Below are 19,292 nucleotides of genomic sequence, written 5' to 3'. Positions count from 1 at the left end.
AAGATGCAGAAAAAGCATTCAACAAAATACGACATCCCTTCATGATAAAAACTCTCAGTGAACTAGGAATAGAGTAGAACTTCTCAACGTGATAAAGACTGTCTACAAAATAGCTGACATCATACTTAATGGTGAGAAACTTGAAGGTTTCCCCTTAAGATATGTACAAGGCAAAAATAGCACCTCTCTCCACTTCGTTTCAGCATTGTACTGGAAGTCCCTGTTAATGCAATTTCTTGAATTTTAAAGAAAAGGAAATAAAACGTATACCGATTGGGAAGGAAGACATAAAACTGTCTTTGTTCACAGACGACATGATCATCTGTGAAGAAAATCTGAAAGAACTGACAAAAAGAAAACCCTCCCTGAACTAATAAGCAATTAATGCAAGGTTGCAGGATACAAGGTTACCCTACGAAAGTCAATTGTTTTCCTATATACCAACATTGAACGAGTAAAATTTGATATTAAAAACAAAATACCCTTTACATGAACACCCCTCAAAAATGAAATACTTATGTATGAATCTAGCAAAATATGTACAAGATCTATATAAGGAAAACTACCAAATTATGATGAATGAAATCAAAGAACTAAACAAGTGGAGAGATATTCCATGTTCATGGATGGGAAGACTCAATATTGTCACAATGTCAGTTCTTCTCAACTTGAACCTAAATTCATTGCAATCCCAATCAAAATCCCAGCAAGCTATTTTAAGGATATTGACAAACTGACTTTAAAGTTATATAGAGATGCAGAAGACCCAGAATAGCCAACTGAGTAATGAAGGAGAGGAACGAAGCTGGACGACTGACACTACCTGACTTCAAGCCTTAGTATAAAGGTAAGCGATCAAGACAGAGTGGTGTTGGTGAAAGAATAGAAAACTAATCTATGGAGCAGAACACAGAGCAGAACTCTATAATATCATAATGATAGATACATGTCATTATACATTTGTCCAAACCCACAGAATGTATCACAGAGGATTTTTAGGGCTTTGGAAAGAGCCTGGCTTTCACCTGCTGGGTCCTTCAAGCAGGTTTCCCCCATTAGTCCCCTCCTTCAGCCTCAGTCTTCTCATCTGTAAAATGGAGCAATATCTATAAAACGGGAACAGTAATAAAATCATTATTATATTATTATAATATATATTATTATATAGTGTGGGAAAAAATAATATACCATCAGAATGGTTCATGGTACATGCTGTGCAAGCATTAGCTAATGTTACTATAGAGTCTTATTTTGGTCTCACAGCAACCTTTGTTTGGTGGGACTGTCATCATTACCCTTATTTATAGGTGAGGAAGCCGAGGTGCAGGGAAGGTGAGAGTTTGCACCTGCAGAGTTTGTGGCCAGCCCTCAGCTGGATTTGTTGTCCAAAGTTCTTGCTGGGAAAAACGCATGGATTACAGGCCTATCCAAGCGGGCCTGCACTGCGGGCAATAAGGCCGCTCAGTTTGGCGTCCCATCAGCTGGAAATCCTTATCAACTGGGATCATACCATACAGTGATCATCGATATTCATAAGGAATTTAATTGAAACGAAGTTTAAAATAGCTTTAGTGTTAACTGCATTTTATTCTGATTCCTTAAAAATTGGTCATCCGTGTACAACAGATGAGGTAACAAGAAAACATGCTTAATAAAACCACTCGGCCCTGACCTTCCCAGATGCCCAAGCTCCCTGTGAGAGAAGAGGGGTCAGCTGAGGAGGGTCAGCTCCCGCATGTTGACCCCACTATAGTGGACCCCCAGAATACACCCAAGCCCTAACACCCAGAACCTGTGAATGTGACCTTATTTGTAAATAGAACTTTTGCAGAGGCGATGATGTCAAGCATCTTAAGATGACGTCACCCTGGGCTTGGGGTGGCCCCAAATCCAGTGACTTGTAAAGAATAGGCAGAGGGGAGGCCACAGAGACGCACCTGGACGGGGCAGGGCCCTCGAGGACAGGGGCTCCAGGGGAGGGTCCTTCCTGCCTCTCCCGGCTTCTGGGGTCCAGGCATCCCTGGCCGGTGGCCGCATCCCTCCTGCCTCTGCCTCTGTCCTCCCACACCTTGATTTTGGACTCCGGCCTCCAGAAGTGTGAGAGAATAGATTTCTGTGAAGCCCCCAGGTGTGGTCCCTTGTTATCACAGCCACTGGGGACTCTACAGGGTCTCCTTCGTAATCTTCTGTATGTCCTGGGGGGCGTCTCTTCCTTGTCCCACCCAGGTCTGTGAGATGTCGGTCCTCTGGTCACGGCTCCCTGCACAAGCATATTCATTCATTCATTCATTCATCCATTCTCGGTTCATTCATTCATTCAGAACCCTTGGAAGGCACATTCAAGTGTCACACATTGGGCCGAGCTCTGGGTACGTGCCATGACCTCGGCAGGGCTGATTCAACCCCCAAGACCCTCCCGGAGGAAGCTCCTGATGAGGACAGATGATAAACGGCCCCCAGAGTCGGGGGATCGGGGAAGGACGTGTGCGAGTCCTCTGGGTCGTACCCGCAGCCTCCTTTGGTGGTGCCCAGCTCTTGGCCTCACCTGCACACCCAGAAGGTGAGCTCTTGCAGGTGCTTCAGGCTGGATGGGTCAGACAGCAGGGGCCCCGGGACTTGAAAGCAGAGGTGGAATGGGGAGAGTTTGGGGGCAGAGCCAGCATCGGTAATGAAGCTCAGGCTGCTCTGTCCTCACGTGAGCCAAGACCACGATCCTGGGCCTCCCACTGCCGGGTCCCCTTGGAGCCAGTGCCCACCGCAGTCCCGGGCCCAGGCGGGAGCCGCCTCTGCTCTGTCCTCTGTCCAGGCCCTGAGAATGTCGTGGGAGCCCAGGAATTAGCACGTGGCTATGAGTGACGAGCCTGCGTTCTTAGAAATACACACACGAAAATGAGGTCATGTTTTAGCCACCCACAAAGTCAACCAAGAACACAGCCCAGAAGAACAGCCTTTCCACGACCTTCAGAGTCAGCAGGAACTAGCGGCAGGGGTTCTGAAATTTGCAGGGAGGACAGCCCCAGGCGTGGGCTCCTCACCGACCCTGATCTCCCCGCCCCGAGACCCCGACACCCACCGCCCAGCCCAGCTGGATCACATCATCTCATCTCATCGAGCGCGGTGTTGCCGAATCAAAGCCCAGTCAGTCTGAGCCTCTTGGAAGCACACGTTGAAATGCAATTTGCATATCAAAAATACAGCAGGGTAGGAAGGGAGCGTGCCGGCGTTTCTCAACCCTGCCAGCGTCATCCTCTGCCGGCGTCAAAGACACTTTCCTAACGAAGTAACAAAAACACTCTGAAATTTAAAGCCACCCAAGGACATCTTTAAACGACACCCTCTCCCCTTCCTGCAACGATATGAAGGAAATGGCTTAGATGTAACCGACCACAGTGTGTTCCCCGGGCAACCCCCATCAGGGTCCGGATATTCATACTGGTGTCTTCTCACTTATTGCCGGGTCGCCACCCCAGGTGGCACCTGAAATACTCCTTCCAGTAGTGCTGTTTCCATAGACTAACTGCCTACGTACCTACAGTGCCTGGTTATCTCCTATCGATTCTAGTTTCCCAAGCAAAAGTGAAGATTACTGATGTAAAATCTACTGTGTGTGCTCATTCTGTCTTTAAAAAAATGTTTAATGACAACATGTACAACTGTGAAGACAGCCAGGTGCTAGAGGGAGGCTTTCCTTTAAACGAAGATGCATCTTGCACTTACTGTCTCCGGGTGTGTATGTGTGAATTCCACGCAGCCCTCTGCGGGAAACGGCGCCGGGTCTAAAGAAAACTCCGTGGAGGCCACGCGGAACAGTCTAGGAAACCAGTCATGTGACTTTCCAGAACTCGACGCCCTCGCGCACACCTGTCCCTCGGGAGAAGGGGAGGGTCCCTGGAGCTGGCCTGGGGAGGAAGCGTTTCCAAGCTCTGTGCCTCCAGCCCCTCAGCTCGGGGCGCTGCTGGGGACAGACTGGTTGACAGGCAGTCGCCTCCCAAGAAGCAAATCCCAGATGGGGAGGGACAGGCTTTGGGCTCCCCTACCCCTGCCGTGTCCACACACAATTCTCACCTTACAATACACCGTCAGTGCTTCCTTTCTGTTGCTGTTGTTAAACACTTTATTTGTATTATTATTATTATGTTAATTTATACTTTATATCAGAGTATAGTTGATTACCACTGTCATGTTAGCTTCAGGTGTACAGCAAAGTGATTCAGTTATACATATACACGTATCTATCATTTTTCAAATTCTTTTCCCCTTTAGGTTATTCCAGAGTATTAAGCAGAGTTCCCTGTGCTATACAGTACGTCCTTGCCGTTTATATAGCAGTGCGTACGTCAATCCCAAATCCCCAATCTATCCCTCCCCCGACCCTTGCCCGTGGTAGCAAGGTTCTCCCCTGCCTAGTTAATACCCTCCTCGTTCTACGCCTCTCCTTTCACACCGGGTTTGCATGGCCTGGCTCCCCTGGGCCCTGGAGATGCGCCCCAAGGCCAGGGCCCCAGAGAGGTCTCACCAGGCACCTCAACAGCTGCTGCCCCTGACCCAAGTCACGCAGAGGCGCGAGAATGCCTCGTCTCTTTGGGGATTTCGTTTTCTCCATAGCACTTATCTGGAAGAATCTCGTTTGTTGCCTTTATGTGTGCATTGTCGACCTGGAGCCCCCCACCAACACCGCGATGGCAGGTCCACACGGGGTGGGGGGGGACCATGAAATTTCACTCACTGGCCCCTCTACCAGCACAGGGCTGAGCACACAGATGGCTCCCTAAACACACATTGAAAGAACAAAGGAAGGGACTTCACTGGCGGTCCAGTGGTTAAAAATCCACCTTCCAATGCAGGGGATGCAGATTTGATCCTTGGTCGGGGAACTAAGATCCCACAGGCCACGGGGCAGCTAAGCCCACGAGTGACGCAGCTACTGGGCCCTCGCACTCTGGAGCCCGTGTGCCACAACTAAAACCCGAAACAGCCAAAAATAAAAAATAAATAAATATTAAAAGAACAAAGGAACATGGTGACCCTGCTGGGAGCCCAGCACGGGAGACAGAAATTGTGCCCCAAGAACTGTGCGTTGCTTGGACCCTCCTACCCACCTACTGGCGGCTTGCAGAGCATTTTAATTGTCATGGGTGAGAGCAGCACCCCGGGCTCAGACGGGGATGGCGGTTTCTGAGTGCAAGGGACATTTCATGTTCCATCGTGACGTCAGTGCCACTTGGACCGACTTATATTCGGGGCAGAGACCATCCGCTGAGTTCTCTTTAACGAAGGCACCTCCCTGGGGATGGTGAATGGATCAGGGGACATATGGTCACAGACCCAGAAGCAACGAGCAATGAAAGCATGAGGCTGGGTCTAAAATTCAACTCAATTTCACATCATATCCAGAGTAATGACTCTTCCAGGTGATGACCCCAAAACCCCCCTCTTGGGTCATTGCCCTGCTGTCTTTTCTCAGGGGTAACTTTTCTGACACCTTCCTTAAAATTAAAGCCAACCTGGCCCTCTCTAGCTCCCCCACTCCCACTCATTTTATGTCTTTATTTATCCCCCATCTCCTCCCACTAGAACATATGCTTCAGGAGGCCAGTGGCAAAAAATCAACGTTTGAAAGTCATTGGAGGAAATGGGAAGATTGTTTCAGCAGGAAACCTAGAAGCACCACCAGGCTGGGTCAGGGCACAGGGAGAAGCCGAGGATGAATAGTGGTACCAGTCTGCGTGGCTGGGGGTTTCTCCAGAAATCCGCAGTAGCCCGGGTGTAAGTATGGAGAATGCAGACTGTTCCGTTAGCCCAGGCGCGTTCTGCAAGGGAAACAGGGCAATGGGGGAAGCCAGGAAAGAGAGGTTGCTTCAGGAAGAAAAGACTACGACGGTGCAGGAAGAAAGAGAGGGTGAGAGGCTTTTATCTCGGGACAGCGAGGAGGATAAGGGCGTGAGGCTGAGGGCGCTTCGCAGACGGGAGAATGGTGGCAGCGTCCCCTGGTGAGTTGGAGTGAGCACAGGACTCGGTGTCCCGGGGGGGCAGCAGCGGGCTGGATGGATGGCCCCCCTTCCTGGCAGAGTACTGGTCTCGTCCGGTGGCCCTGCATCAGCTGTGGTTGGTCCCTTGCTCCAGGACCAAGGCTGCGAGACTCCAGCTCCCCAAGTCTGTGCTGACCCTGGAGACCAAGGCAGTCAAGAGTCTAGTCTGCTCTCCAGTCTATACAAGAGCCTTGCAGGATTCCTGTGGTCCTCCTTATTTTAAAGAGAGGATGACACGATTCCCCCAAGTGATGAACGGCGTGCTTGGAATGCCCTGTGAGGGGCAACTGTATAGCCTGGAAACTTCATAACAGTCTTGGGAGTGAAGCCAAAAGACCTAGGATGGTTTGAGCACCCAGCTGTAGGAGGGATACACAAACCTCGTCTGAATTCTCACGATGTGCTGGGCACTTTGATGCTCCACCCCACTTGATTCCTAGGATAAGCCAATAAAACAGGCATGTGCCTTCCAATTCTGTAACAGTTTCCCAGGCTGGATTTCCAGGGCTGCGTATCAACCCTTTCTCTTCCATTCTAAGAACCAAATCCATGAATTAAGAGAATCTGGAAAGAAAGCTGGAAATGAAAGCTGCATCAGGAGGGGACCCTGCCAACATTTTACAGCGTGTACGTTCATGATAGGCACCACGCCTAAAACTCAGAATACCCAGGATGTGTTTTTATTCTCCCAAACTGTTTGGAAATATCCTCAAAAGGCTGTTGAAACCAGTAGCAACTGGAATCGCTACACATTTTATTAGCAGTTAACAGAAGCGCATTCAGCACCCAGGCAATGCACCCAACTGATGTATTTGCAAATTGAATTCAGTGAAGTGAATTATGTTAGATTTCAGGGATTCGGTCCTGCAGCAAAGCACTCATTTGGTGAACTGACTGACCACGAGTTAGTTCTGCCAATCAATGTTTTGGGCACAAAGCTCATCTCCCCCTCAACCACAGACCCTCTTGACCACTCGGACCTTCTCCAAGGAGCTTGCTCTCTGCTGTCTGCAGACGTGTGTATGTTCCATTCAGAGCCTTGTTCCATCGGTTCAGCTTTACCAATCCATAGGCTGACCACATGGACGACTCTGCTAAGCATTGTTTCCAACGCCTCAGGGGTTAGAAAGATGAGGTCAGGGAACCAGTTCCCCCTACTTTCCCGTGGAGGAGGGAAAGAGATGTGAAGTGAGTGCTTCTGGTCCAAACAACTGCAGTGAGACCCACCATCAGACGCTGCCTTGCACCCTGTGCTGCATAAACGCGGATCCACGTTTGGCTGCTGACAGATGTTTTTCCGCCAGAGATCCCAGCCCATCCAACCCCTCCCCCACCGTCCCCATACAGATGTGACTTAGGCATCATGAATCAATCACCACATCTGGAATATCAGCTAACAGCTTTCCTCTTGAGAGGTTCGAATGCAAACTGTTAAGCCACAGATTCCTGTGCTTTTTTTTTTTTTTTTTTAGAAGTACCAGTTGTCTGTAAAGATGCCAAATGGCATGAACGCTATTTGGACACTGGGCTTACGGACAGGTCTTCCTTGGACAAAATAAACGCATCTCATGGAACAAACATGGGTTGGGGGAGGGGGAGCCCTGGCAGAGCTGGCTGCCACAGATTCCAGCTTGAACCGGGAATGTCTTCCAGCGGGAAACAGACCCACTGCAGAGCATCCGAAATTAATCACTGCTGTTGGCATTTTAATAAACAGCTGCTTTTGAAAATGCTTTCGAATGAACACAATCCTGACCACCAAATCGTGCTGAAAGAAGGTCGGAGGTTATACAAGCTGATGCTTCTGAAAGCAAAGGGAGAACAAACTTGAAAGTCATTCTTAACCAGACTCCTTCAGAAATGAGACCCTGCTACGTGACCCTAAGCAACCCGTCATGAGGTCAGGCCCCAGAGGAAGCACAGAGCCGTGGAAAGCGTGCAGACACCTCACCCAGGGCTGTGCTGCTGCGCCCTGTGGATTGAGGGGGTCTCTCACCTCCTCTTCCATGAAGCAGTGATGGGGCAGCTCCCCACCTGGGCTTTGGCAAAAGTCTGACGAGGTGATGGGCGTGGCCATTCTTTGAGCGGATAAAGAGGCCCCCAGAGCCTGTCACCACTCACATCCTCCAGAATGGGACGTGGAAGCAGCTCCACTGGCAGCATAAGGAGAATTCTAGTAAAAGTCAAACCCGTGTTTCTCTGCCTGGTTTCCTAGGGTAAGACTCTCGGCCTTCTTTCCCAAACTCCCGTGGTGATAAATCGGAGATGGAAATGATTCGAAACAACAAAAAGGTCAAATGCTTTGCCTTCCGCGGGCCTCCTCCGTGCTGGGAAGGTCCATGAGTGGACGGACAAGGGCCACCCACACCCTGCAGAGCAGGAATCCAAGCCCACCAGCCTCTCCAGTTACTGTACTCCCCCCTTTACTGATCCATTTCTGTTCCTTGAGAAGCCATGCTCCCCACGGACAGGACATTTTAAAAATTCACCCAGAAGGCAAGGCAATCACTGGAGTACTTCCTTCCCAGGTCCGAACTAGAAGATGCAGCCCGGGGGAAGGAGGAGCCCTGCCCGCTCCAGGTGAGGGGTCGGCCGGGACCAGACAGGCCAGGCCGGCTCCCCCTGTAGCAGCACTGGCCAGAGATGACACCTCTGCTCCGTGCCACTAGGAGCTTAGCCATGGTAGACGTGGAAGTAATTCCCCGGCAGACACTTCACGTGGCTCAGTGACAGGACAGAGATATGCCATGAACTCCAGGCTGCTGTCGATGGCCTGCATGTCGAGGGTGCCTCTGTGGGCTCCGCGGGCGCCTCACCGCCCCGGCTGGGTCTGGGGCCAACCTCACACCATCTTCCCTGAGTCTGGGGCAGGTCTGGCCTCAGTGGCTTCGGTTCATCACACGGACCACCGTGTCCATGACACTTGTTACCGCCTGGGCTGGTGAAAGCATCTCAGGCCTTGCTCAAGACAGCCGGGCCCTCTGTCTGACATCACTGGCAGCACGTCCGTGTCGGCGAGCCCTGACTCCTGGAACCACGTCCGGGGACGTAAGACAAGAGCGACGGACAGCTGTACCACCCATGGAGAGCAGGGCCCCATGATTAGGAGGGAACAGCTGACTTATTCAGGGCAGACTCAGTCTAAAGGTACCGATGTTTTAGACGATGTTTGCTTCCCATCCACCACCATTCTATTCCTACAGAGAAACTAATCAGGTGGCCTAAAGAGAAAATAAACCAGTACCTGTTCATTAGCTTAAATATAAGTTTTAAACCATAATGTTCAGCCGGTTGAATTTGGAAGCTGAGAGGCCAAAGAGAAAGTAACATCCACTATTTCCCAGAGGCTAAATGTTGATGCTTATAAAAGTCAAAACAGAATCCAGTGTCTGAGATCTGGGAGTGGGTGGGCTGGGTAAGAAGGTGAGAACAGATCGGCTGCGTGTTCATGCTGCTGGATCTGGGGGATGGATGTTGGGAGCTCATTGTACCAGTCTCTCTACTTTTGTATATGTTAGAAATGTTCAGTAATTAATGCTTTTTTAAAAAAAAAAATCTATACAAGTACCACACTCTTAGCTTTTGGTGTTTCTAAAAGTTAAGTATTAAAAAACAATTTAGAACCATCCTCGATTGTCACTGAGACCAACCATGTGATTGACCCAAGGCTCAAGGGGAGGGGAGGGAGGCTGCCAGCTTTCCAACCTCACTGCCAGGAGGACTCTGCATCAGGCCTTCCCAGTGGCTCATGGGACAGTCGGGGTCTCTTTTCCTACCCCCTCCCAACAGGCCTAGAATCCCACAGACTTGTGACTTGAGTGGGGCAGGCCCCTCCTCTGAGTTTTAAGAACAGCCACAGTGAGCGGCCTGAACCCATCAGGCTCAGGTCACGTGCGGACACAGTGGGTGCAGGGCTGGGGCACACGACCTGGGCACTGAGGCCAGAGGGGCTCGACCACTGACGAACCCAGGGCAATCGCCTCGTTCCAGGCAGACCGAGCCCTCTGGGGACCCTGCTTGTGACCTGAGCTGCCCCAAGCAAGGAGGATCTTGGGAAATTGGTTCAGGCCCTTCCCGCCTGTGAATGGAAGAGTGGCCGATGCCATGATGGCCACCTGGAGTCCACAGGGGGGCCAGACAGAGGAGTCGTCCCAGGAACCCACCAGAGGCCCACTCACACCTCATCTGAATCCCACCCGCCCTCTGCATTTTCCAGACACGTCGGCCGACAGACACACTCTTTCCCTCCGAGCATCTGAGGCTGTGTCTCAGGTTCCTGCCGCCAGCGCGACTTGGAGATCGGCTGTCATAACCCCAAACAGAGATGCCACAGCAGTTCTTCCCCAGGTAGGCGTTTTTCCTCCTGAAAGACACAGGTCAGCTTTCGAGATGCCCCTGAGTGTATCCTGTGAGTATCGTTCTGTTCCTCGAGCGTCCGGTGTCCTGAGGTCAGCCGCTGCCCTTCCGTGTGGCCTCTCTGTCCTCAGGGCTTCCCGACTCTGGTGAATCATTCCACCAGCGAGCCCTGCTGCCCGTTAAATAAATTCAGAGCCCTGGATGAAACCCTCAGGATCCCTGTGACAAGGTCCAGAGTTTCTCCACATCAGGATGCAGCGCCTATTCTAAGGTTTTTGTTTCCAAAGACACGTTATTATAACTAGGGGGCTTTGATAACACATTTCTGAGCAAAAATATACAGAATCTCGTCGACTTGTAAATGAGAAGGGCTCTTGCCTCGTCCTGGACGTGACGCTCCGGGCTGCATCCCGCGGAGCGTGGGGCTGGCTGCACAGCCTTGGGGGGTATTAGTGCACCTGAGCATCTCCACACGGGCCGCTCGTGACCGGCCACGCGCCATCGAGACCCAGATCTCTTCTCCTCTTCTGGTTACTTAACACCAATTCTTGGGGCTCCCGCCCTCCTTCCCTCGCCTCCTTTCTCTCTCTAACTTAACCTGGGTTTGGACTTTTTTTTTTTTTTAATTTTTTTTTAACATCTTTATTGGAGTATAATTGCTTTACAATGGTGTGTTAATTTCTGCTTCACAACAAAACGAATCAGTTATATAGATACATACGTTGCCATATCTCTTCCCTCTTGCGTCTCCCTCCCTCCCACCCTCCCTATCCCACCCCTCCAGGCGGTCACAAAGCACTGAGCTGATCTCCCTGTGCTGTGTGGCTGCTTCCCACTAGCTATCCACCTTACGTTTGGTAGTGTATATATGTCCATGCCTCTCTCTCGCTTTGTCACAGCTTACCCTTCCCCCTCCCCATGTCCTCAAGTCCATTCTCTAGTAGGTCTGTGTCTTTATTCCTGTTTCACCCCTAGGTTCTTCATGACATTTTTTTTTCTTAAATTCCATATATATGTGTTAGCATATGGTATTTGTCTCTCTCTTTCTGACTTACTTCAATCTGTATGACAGACTCTAGGTCTATCCACCTCATTACAAATAGCTCAATTTCGTTTCTTTTATGGCTGAGTAATATTCCATTGTATATATGTGCCACATCTTCTTTATCCATTCATCCGATGATGGACATTTTAAACTTGGTGACTGTCACACGGGGACTTCTTTGAGTTTGCAGTTGAGTGAGGCTGACTGTACACAGTGAGACCACGCATGTGTCCATCAAGGGGTCAGAGCGGCTAATTTGATGATACCCATGGACACTGGACACCCTGCCAGCTCACCAGGTCTGTAGTCATCCTTAGAGGGAGCATGGCTGTTTATTTCACTTCCTCCTCCAAACTGTCCCCACCAAGGATGTTCAAAACTAGGCCCAGCTCTCCACCTAACTGGCATTACAAAGCACTCCAAGTATGGATGGCTGAGCTGGGGAGAGAGGCTCTGCGCCCCAAGACGGCCCCTGAGTCGCCAGTAGTTTGGGCCCCATGCACAGCTGCCTCCCTCTGAGATGCTCGCCTTGCCCGGGCACCTTTGCAGCTTAACTGCCCCTCTTGTGAAAGCGCCAACGGCTGCCTTGTTCCACGTGGACATTCATACGCAATAATAATTCATACCCAATAATAGAGCCCGCTACACAATGAGCGGTGTGGGTGCTCACATGGGCCCTGTGATTAACATAGCCACGCAGTGCCCTCAAAGGTGTGATTAAGCACCACCCTGGATGAAAAGGAATTTCAAAGGCAGCTTTCTCTCCCTCACTCCTTTGAATCTGCTTGATTCAAATCAGAACTTGATTCCAAGCTTGTTCTGGGGGATGACAAATTAATGAACTGTCCTCATGTCGCTAAAGACTCAGCTCAGAACTCAGGTTACCGGGCGGATCGGGTTTTATTAGTCGCCTTACTCTGGGCTCTTGGCAATTACAGCCTTTGATTGTGGTTGCAGAGGGCATTGTATGAGGCTGATGAGTGTCTCCGCACGAAGACTGAGCAGAAGCAGAGATGAAGTGGTGTGTTTCTCCCCATCCCACTCGCCTTTTACCCCAGTCAAAAGAAGCAAGACAGCGGAATTCCAGTGGAAACTAAGCAGTGCGTAACTCTCAAACGCAATCGTTAAACGCCCATAATCAGCACAGCGGCTATTAGACCGGGGCTTTGCACGAAAGGTTCAGATGCTTGTCTTGCCTTTGAAAGGATCTGCTCCTTGAAATCTGACTTAGGGGGGATTCAGTCAGCGTGAATATCTTTGAGGTACTTTCCCCACGAGATGGCTGTCAACTCTGGAGCAAATCAAGCTGTTTACAACGTGTTTACGCGGGGGTCCACGTGGAGATGGCTTGAGTAAGTTCATTGCGCTCCCTTCAAAGTGGAGTGATGAGGAATCAGAAGACATTTTATAAAACGGGAAGAAGGTCATTTGCCTTCCTGTGACAGCTTTCATGCTCAAAGGGTCCCAACAGTGGAACACTGACGAAGGATAAAGTGCTTCTGCTCTGTGGGACAGCGGCGTTGCAGCAACAGGGCTGGAAATGAAACAAAGACGAAACCGGACATGAGTTTGAGCCACATTTTACGTGGGTCTCACTTGGGAGCCCAGCGTGAGGTGGGTAGAATCTGTTCAAATATTTTAAGTGGCCAAAATCAAGCCTTCCCCAAGCTAATTTGGGCGGCAATAACCCTGCCGCCCAACGCTTCCTTGGGGCACGATGACCAGATCTATCATTCGCTCTTATCTGCTTGAGAGATGGTTGTCCCTCTCCTTTACTTAGTTTTTAAATGAATAATTCAAACAAAATTAAGACGACATTAACATGTTCTTTTCAGTTTTAGTCACTGACCTAATGTTACCCCTCCCATTCTTTCTTGGTTCCCTTTTGGTCCTGATTTGTAAGCATAAACCATTACACACAGTCACATTCCCGGGTCAGACTTTGCATTGCCACCCCGCCTTGCTGTAATCTGGGGAGCACGGCAGTCTCGGGGAGATGTGTGTTTAATGACTGGGTCCTCTGGCCCCCTCGGGGAGAACGGACGTGGGGGGCTGGTTCTTAACTGTTCTTAGTCCTGCAACATCTTCCCTGGAGTAGGTTCCTGGGAGCTAAATGTCTTGTGTCTAAGGTTGTTGATATTTTTATGTTTATTTTTATATATCGTCAAATTGTTTTCCCAAAGAACTAGACCAATTTACAGTGCCATCGGCAATGTAGGCTCGTAGCACACAATGTCCCCAACAGTATTAAAGATGACAGTTTTTTAAATATGTTAATTTGACAGATTTTTCTGCAGTTCCTTATTATTTTTTGCTACGTCAGGGATGTTGACCGCTGCTCCCGCATTGCCCACATTACAGCAGCACGTGGACCATGCATCCAAGGGCTCCCACTGCAGCTGTAGCCCCGGCCTCAGCCCAGGGCCTCCCTCATCGAATGTCTGTCGACTGCGTTAATGATTGAAGGACCCTGTTATTTCTTTAATAATGTCACCCACAAAGTGTGCTGTGTCCCTGCTTTTCCCTCCAGAGCACATCTGGGATGGGAAGTTAAGTGTATTTTCCAACGTGGCCTGTCTGATAAGTTCTATCTGATCTTACAACTCACCTGATTTGTGGTGGAAAGTTGCCAGGGAAACAGCTCTCCCAGGAATGGGAGGCTCAGGGCCAGGCTCGCTTCCCTGCCTTGTGGGCGTGTGAAGCCCCTCTGTTCTCAGCAGGTCAAGATGCATCCCAGCCCCCCGTCTGACCCCAGCCTTCAGCCAGAGAGAGCCTGAGTCCCTGCTTGGTCTCCAAGGACCCCCATGGCCAGCGGTGCCTGGTGGTTGAAGGGAGAGGCTAAGGGCAGTGAGCCCGAGGATTGGGGAGGCCAGGTAGTGTCTCATGCTCACTCCGTCTGACACACGGACACGGCGCTGTGTACCCAGCACGCCTTCTGGAAACCTGTGACTTGCCTGTCCTCCACGAGTATGATGTCTGCACGTGAGACTGAGTGTTCCTTCTGTCAGCACAAGTACACGTGCGTTCAGCTTGCCCTTGGTTCTGTGAAGCAAAATCAGCACGACACGATGATTCTAGGGCACATAAAAATATTTTTAAAGCTCTATCTCCTTTTCTTGGGTGTCACACGTAAAACACAGACTTAGGTGCTGGCTCTTCCTTACTGAACAGGTGCGTGTGTGGTTCTTAGCCCACAGTTTAAAGAATCACCTTGTTTTGTCAGAATAAAGTGTTATTATCCTGAACGAGGCCAACCTTCCCAGGACGCCTTTATTCAGATGGTTCCTGGAAATCCTGGGCCGGGGGTCAGCTCCTAGGTGACAGGGAAACTGGAGGCTGCCAAGAGCCCATGGATTCTACCAGCAGGATTGCGTTTCCCAATCTGTGGGGGGCGGGGGTGGGCTGTGATTCCAAGGTGCAGGTTGGGATGCCCCTGCACTTGTGCGCGGCTCCGCCTTGGAGGGGAAAAACCACCCTCAGAAGACGGGAGAGCCACAGGCCCCAGGACTGGCAAGCTTCTTAGGCCTTGAGCCCCACACCCCCTAGGAGCATCTCAAAGCCCAGCCACCTCCGGGGATGGTGACCCAGCTCCACCGCGTGCCAGAACGGGGCTTGGCAGGGCCGAGGAAGGGACAGCGGGCACACCGCAGCTGAGGGTCCTGGGCACTCACTAAATGCCTGGCAATCTGGTTGCGTCTCTAGAACCTGGGGAGCAGTGGAAGGTTTCGAGGGTTTGATTCAGTCACGTGTGCCTTTGGACAGACGACTGTGTGAGCGGATGGGGAGGGGGCTGGGTGGGCAGGGATGCTCTAAAGCCCACTGCAATTGTCTGGGGGAGAAATGGTGGCAGAAGTGACGTTGGTGAGAAGAGAGAAGAGGACTGTGCATGTCAGCAGTCAGGGTGCAGGGCACGGCTAGACGAGCAAACCTAGATGGAGAGATGTCTGTCCACACATCACATACAGCTGGAGAAACAGAGGGCTTTGGTCATCTGGCCACATTTTTCTCAGGTTAAAGCTCTTGGACTCTACCCTGAAAGTGATGGGACTCCATGACAAGATCTTAAAGAAGACAGCTGACATGATCAGTTTTAAGACTTAGAAACTTCACCCTCTGGGCTGGGGAGGAGGGGTGAGCTGGGAGGGGAATGCTTCCCCAGACTTCTGTGAAAATGAATGTGTCAAATCAGTTTCTTCATCTTTAAAATGATGTTAAAAATAACTTGTCTGAGGCTTCCCTGGTGGCTCAGTGGTTGAGAGTCCACCTGCCGATGCAGGGGACACAGGTTCGTGCCCCGGTCCGGGAAGATCCCACATGCCGCGGAGCGGCTGGGCCCGTGAGCCATGGCCGCTGAGCCTGCGCGTCCGGAGCCTGTGCTCCGCAACGGGAGAGGCCACCGCAGTGAGAGGCCCGCGTACCACCAAAAAAAAAAGAAAAAAAAAAAAAGTCTGGGGCGTGGGGAGCATATAAAATAGCCATTGTCATATCTATCTTCATAGTTTGCTTAGGCATCACGCCAAAGCCTTCACCTACAAAATCTCACTTAATTTAATCTTCAACACAATCTACAGGACAGATGTGATGGCCTGCCTTTCAAGGATGAGAATATCAAGTGTCAGAGAGTTTGAACATTTGCCTAAGATCATCCAGCTATTATGGCAGAGCAGGGCTTTGAAATCACAACTGTGGAACCAGGGAACATCAGTGTCTTAAACTTCTCGGGTCTTAAGATGCCTGCCAACAACAGCTCTGCGGTGCGAGAAGGATCTGTTCATATTTCGCAGGTGAGGAACTGAGGCTCAGAGAAACTGAGCAGTTGTCCCGCCCCGGAAGAGCTAGTTTTAGCACCGTGCTTGTGTACATCAGAGGGTAAGATGCAGACGGTTTATGCAGCTTCATCACTTGCTGAGATCCTGGCCTCATTGCCTACTAACCTCCCAGGTCCAGCGAGTGTCTGCAGGTTCATGCTTTCACATAGACAAGACCTGGAGGGATTTGGAAGAGGGCGGGGCATTTTTATTACATAGAATAAAAGGAAGATTCTGGTCACAGAGTTCCATCAGAGAAGCCAGGTACCAAGCCAGAGTGAGAGACAGGGCAGATCTGGGAGAGCCGGGGGTTGGGGCCCCTGGGCTGTGGCAGGACAGAGAGCGACGAGGGTGGGGTGACCCGCTTCTGGAGGGTGATCGGATCTCCACGCTGCAGGGAGGCCCTGCTTGACCCCTCCCTGGTGCTACTGAAGGCTTTCCGTCTTCAGCAATGAGGAGTGATGCTGGAGGTGGCCACCCGTGTCCCCACCAAGTGCAAAGACCAGATAGCAAGGGGGCCCACGACTCTTGGAATTGAGTCTCCCCAGACAGCTTCCCTTCTGACAATCTCCTTTTTCTTGTGATTAAGCTATTGTATACAATTGCTGCTAACATCTGGATTTCCAGAAAAGCCCAAGCAATTTACTTGGGAGACAAATTCAAGTCCTTGAACAAACCACATAGAAAATTGTGACCCAGACTAAAATTGAAGAGATGAAATGTTTGGGTCTTTATTCGGTATTTGTTTTTCTCTTTCTGTCTTACCTCACTCTGTGTGACAGACTCTAGGTCCATCCACCTCGCTACAAATAACTCAATTTTGTTTCTTTTTACAGCAGAGTAATATTCCGTTGTATATATGTGCCACATCTTCTTTATCCATTCGTCTGTCGATGGACACTTAGGTTGCTTCCATGTCCTGGCTATTGTCAATAGAGCTGCAGTGAACATTGTGGTACACGACTCTTTTTAAATTATGAGGACACAGAGGGGAAGGGTAAGCTGGGACGAAGTGAGAGAGTAGAATCAACATATATCCACTACCAAAAGTAAAACAGATAGCTAGTGGGAAGCAGCCGCATAGCACAGGGAGATCAGCTCGGTGCTTTGTGACCACCTAGAGGGGTGGGATAGGGAGGGTGGGAGGGAGATGCAAGAGGGAGGAGATATGGGGATATATGTATATGTATAGCTGACTCACTTTGTTATACAGCAGAAACTAACACACCATTGTAAAACAATTATCCTCCAATAAAGATGTTAAAAAAAAAAAAAAAAGAAGAAAGAAATGAAATGGCCAGTGGCATTTTCTAAGTCTGGGTTTCTTTGAGCTTCCAGCTGGCGAGGTGACTGGGCACCCAGCCTTTGGCATCAGACCCCCTGCAGCCTGATCCCATCACACCCCCCTTTCACAGAGTAGGGTAACGTGTGGTCCTTGTCTCACCAGAAACAATGAGATCCCGGGTTACTTACTCAACCCTCACCTCACTTGAAGCACTAATTCCAGTCACAGCAAATGACAGCCCTGCTGACCAGAGTCATTACGAAAATGCTTTTCAATTATTTTGTTAAATCATTAAGGTGAAAAAAAAAAAGAACTGTTCCATTCTTCCTCCACTCTTGGACACCGTGAATTGCAAACTACACATTGTAAATTGAAAACAACTTTCTGGGAGGGAGGGAGCACAATACTGACTGTACTCTTTTATTTTTATGACCCAGCCTACTTTCTGTAAAATACGAAAAAGAAAAATATTGATCTTTGAATTGAACCATAAGGAATTTGCCTAAAAGAACATTGCTTCCACATTTTCCATTAACATCTTGGAGAAATCTTTAAACAGTCTCAAAGCTTTTCCTTGAATTTTACCTTAATTTAGCTTCCGGAAAATGTTTGAGGTGTGAGGAGACGATGAAAGTGTGCCACCTCTGCTTCACACTTGGCCAAGAGCAGATGAGCATCTTCTTGAATGGTACCCACATGCAGACACAGAGCAGAACGGGAATCCGCATCACTCGTTCTAATCACTAATCACTCGTTCATGGTTTCTCTCCTATGACCATCACACCCAAAAAGATAAGGAAACCCACCTTAAGGCAATGCCCTCAGGTACAGACTCTCAGAAATTATGAGCTGCCGGTGTATGATTTTCCTATGGCTGCTATAACAAATGACCACAAAGTCAATGGTTTAAGACAACACAAATGTGTCCACGTATGATTCTGCAGCCGGAAAGTCGAAACCAGTTTCCCCAGGCTCAAATCAAGGTGTGGGCAGAGCTGGCTCTTTCTGGAGGCTTCAGGGGTGGATCTGGTTCCTTGCCTTTTCCACCTCCCGTGGGCTGTGTGCATTCTGTGGCTGCATCCCTGCATCCCTACACCCTTGTGCTTTCACCTTCGTGTCTGACAATGCGTCATTGACCCTCCTACCCCTCTCTTATAAGGACCCTTGTGGTTACATCATGAGGCTAACCCAGCTGGTCCAATATAATCTCCCATCGTAAGGTCCTTGACCTAATTACATCTGCAAAATCTCATCTGCCGTGTAAAGTGACATGTTCACAGGTTCTACAGGTTAGGATGTGAACGTCTTTGGGGACCGTTATTCAGCCTATCACAAAGGGAAAGCAAAATGAGAGATGGAGGACATCATTTTATTTTTGTGCGTATTTTGTTGTATATATTTTTTCTATTTCTAGTTTGACTTCTTCTCTTAGGACCTTACTCTGTGAGCTATGATTGGTGTCAGTACTGTAGCTTTGAGTCCATTGCAAAAGTGTCTATTCATCCGACCAATATTAATCAGCTGGTGTATTTCAAGGTCCTGTGCTGGAACCTGGCGGATGGGCGGGCTGGGGGGGGGGGCACACAATTATGTGAATTAGCATCTGCCCTACAGGAGCTTGCAAATCCAGTGGGAAGACCAGATACTCATGAAAACAGGCAAGACTTCAGAGGAGAAGATGGCATAAATGTGAGTGGTTCAGAGAAAACTTCCTGTGGACAGGACCTCAGGGAGGGACAGCCAATACTGACAAGAGAGGGCAGGGTTGG

The sequence above is a fragment of the Aethalodelphis obliquidens genome, unplaced genomic scaffold (assembly GCF_003676395.1).
Source record: "Aethalodelphis obliquidens isolate GAN/ISIS:26980383/991018 unplaced genomic scaffold, ASM367639v1 scaffold57, whole genome shotgun sequence".
NCBI classification, from domain to species: Eukaryota; Metazoa; Chordata; class Mammalia; order Artiodactyla; family Delphinidae; genus Aethalodelphis; species Aethalodelphis obliquidens.
Note: the sequence above shows the minus strand (reverse complement) of the source record.